Below are 3331 nucleotides of genomic sequence, written 5' to 3'. Positions count from 1 at the left end.
TTTTGTTAAAGTAATCCAAAACTGGGATTGATATTTTGGCTCTTTTATTTTTACTTAAAGTACAATAACTTTTACCATTTTAATTTGTTTTAATAGTATATTGACAGCATTGTTTTCTTTCAAAAATCCACTTAATTTTCTTTACCCTATTATTAAAAGGGTAATTGACAAAAACAAACTACATTGTCACCAGAAGAGCAATACCAAATGTACAAGTGATATATTAAAATCATCTTTCCAGCTTGAATTTCAATGATGCATTGGGGCAACGATTTTGTGAGAAACATCTTCACCCTTAAATAAAGATTTTCTTAATTCCTTACCTGTGTGCTAATTAGATATCACCTTGTTTTCACATTAAACAGACTTCTACATGAGAAAGCAGCAAGGATGCAGTGGCGTTAATGTTTCCTGGTGTCAACCTGTATTATTTCAGTAGACATTGAAATGAGGATGCATCTTGCTGCCTTTCCAATGAAGCAAGTTTAATTTAGTAATAGGTGAAAAACCATCCCTACAAAGGTGTTAATCAGAGACTTGGCTTTGTGGACACTTTTCAGAGAACAAATTTGTTAGCATAAAAATAAAGCCAGAAAATGAAGAGCTGTTTAATCACTCAATTGGATTTTTTTTGCCAGCATATTTCTTTTTCTCTGCAACCCACTGCTAAATTGTGCTTCCTAGCTGTTTTTATTAAATCACTGAATCAAATCTAACTCTGATTACATCAGAAAAGGCCAGGTACCCTACACCATAACAGGGGGTTTGAAATTTTGACTTGTCTACTTAAAGATCACCAAAATCTGATAACAAGGTCAATTACGTCCCTGGTTGGGATTGAACCACCAACCTTTTGGTTAGTAGCCAGACACACTAACCGATTGCGCCACAGAGACACTTTGCAAAAAGTACATACTGACAAAGTCTAATAAGCATACATCTCGAACATTTCCTAGAAAAACTTTAAAAAGTCAATAATCTGGAGAGTTTTTGTAAAATGTTTCTTCCATCAACCAACGAAGAAACACATTGGTACTTTCCCATGATGAGTGAGTGCTTCAGGATCTCTTGCACTTACATGTGCAGCAGAGTACTGCAATGGAAGCATGCTGGGCCCATAACCCAGAGGTAGGCAGATTGAAACTATCCTTTGCTATATGCATTTTTTTTGTTAATTAAAGTAATCAAAACTGGGATTGATATTTTTGCTCTTTTATTTTTACTTGAAGTACAATAACTTTTACCATTTTAATTTGTTTGAATAGTATATTGACAGTATAGTTTTCTTTAAAAAATCCACTTAATTTTCTTTACCCTATTATTAAAAGGGTAATTGACAAAAACAAACTACATTGTCACCAGAAGAGCAATACAAAATGTACAAGTGATATATTAAAATCATCTTTCCAGCTTGAATTTCAATGATGCATTGGGGCAACGATTTTGTGAGAAACATCTTCACCCTTAAATAAAGATTTTATTAATTCCTTACCTGTGTGCTAATTAGATATCACCTTGTTTTCACATTAAACAGACTTCCACATGAGAAAGCAGCAAGGATGCAGTGGCGTTAATGTTTCCTGGTGTCAACCTGTATTATTTCAGTAGAAATTGAAATGAGGATGCATCTTGCTGCCTTTCCAATGAAGCAAGTTTAATTTAGTAATAGGTGAAAAACCATCCCTACAAAGGTGTTAGAGACTTGGCTTTGTGGACACTTTTCAGAGAACAAATTTGTTAGCATAAAAATAAAGCCAGAAAATGAAGAGCTGTTTAATCACTCAATTGGATTTTTTTTGCCAGCATATTTCTTTTTCTCTGCAACCCACTGCTAAATTGTGCTTCCTATCTGTTTTTATAAAATCACTGAATCAAATCTAACTCTGATTACATCAGAGAAGGCCAGGTACCCTACACCAGTGTTTCCCAACCACGGTCCTCAAGGCACACTAACAGTCCTGGTTTTAGTGATATCCAGGCTTGAACACAGGTGACTTAATTAGTAGCTCAGTTATTTTGAATTAACCATCTGTGCTGAAGCCTGGATATCACTAAAACCTGCACTGTTGGTGTGCCTTGAGGACCGCGGTTGGGAATGCCTGCCCTACACCATAACAGGGGGTTTGAAATTTTGACTTGTCTACTTAAAGATCACCAAAATCTGATAACAAGGTCAATTACGTCCCTAGGTGGGATTGAACCACCAACCTTTTGGTTAGTAGCCAGACACACTAACCGATTGCGCCACAGAGACACTTTGCAAAAAGTACATACTGACAAAGGCTAATAAGCATACATCTAGAACGTTTCCTAGAAAAACTTTAAAAAGTCAATAATCTGGAGAGTTTTTGTAAGATGTTTCTTCCATCAACCAACGAAGAAACACATTGGTACTTTCCCATGATGAGTGAGTGCTTCAGGATCTCTTGCACTTACATGTGCAGCAGAGTACTGCAATGGAAGCATGCTGGGCCCATAACCCAGAGGTAGGCAGATTGAAACTATCCTTTGCTATATGCATTTTTTTTTGTTAATTTAAGTAATCAAAACTGGGATTGATATTTTTGCTCTTTTATTTTTACTTAAAGTACAATAACTTTTACCATTTTAATTTGTTTTAATAGTATATTGACAGTATAGTTTTCTTTAAAAAATCCACTTAATTTTCTTTACCCTATTATTAAAATGGTAATTGACAAAAACAAACTACATTGTCACCAGAAGAGCAATACAAAATGTACAAGTGATATATTAAAATCATCTTTCCAGCTTGAATTTCAATGATGCATTGGGGGCAACGATTTTGTGAGAAACATCTTCACCCTTAAATAAAGATTTTCTTAATTCCTTACCTGTATGCTAATTAGATATCACCTTGTTTTCACATTAAACAGACTTCTACATGAGAAAGCAGCAAGGATGCAGTGGCGTTAATGTTTCCTGGTGTCAACCTGTATTATTTCAGTAGACATTGAAATGAGGATGCATCTTGCTGCCTTTCCAATGAAGCAAGTTTAATTTAGTAATAGGTTAATAAACCATCCCTACAAAGGTGTTAATCAGAGACTTGGCTTTGTGGACACTTTTCAGAGAACAAATTTGTTAGCATAAAAATAAAGCCAGAAAATGAAGAGCTGTTTAATCACTCAATTGGATTTTTTTTGCCAGCATATTTCTTTTTCTCTGCAACCCACTGCTAAATTGTGCTTCCTATCTGTTTTTATAAAATCAATGAATCAAATCTAACTCTGATTACATCAGAGAAGGCCAGGTACCCTACACCATAACAGGGGGTTTGAAATTTTGACTTGTCTACTTAAAGATCACCAAA

General features: G+C 34.9%; 1 non-coding gene across 1 annotated transcript; it reads right to left on the bottom strand.

Moving 5' to 3' along the window:
- Nucleotides 1-2180: 2180 nt before the first annotated feature.
- TRNAS-ACU (transfer RNA serine (anticodon ACU)) lies at nucleotides 2181-2254 on the bottom strand. Its single transcript has one exon. It is a non-coding gene; the product is annotated as a tRNA-Ser (tRNA).
- Nucleotides 2255-3331: the final 1077 nt, after the last annotated feature.

This window comes from Pseudophryne corroboree, chromosome 3 (assembly GCF_028390025.1).
Source record: "Pseudophryne corroboree isolate aPseCor3 chromosome 3, aPseCor3.hap2, whole genome shotgun sequence".
Classification (NCBI taxonomy): Eukaryota; Metazoa; Chordata; class Amphibia; order Anura; family Myobatrachidae; genus Pseudophryne; species Pseudophryne corroboree.
The sequence above is the reverse complement of the archived record's forward strand: the minus strand, read 5'-3'. Positions and strand labels throughout refer to the sequence as shown.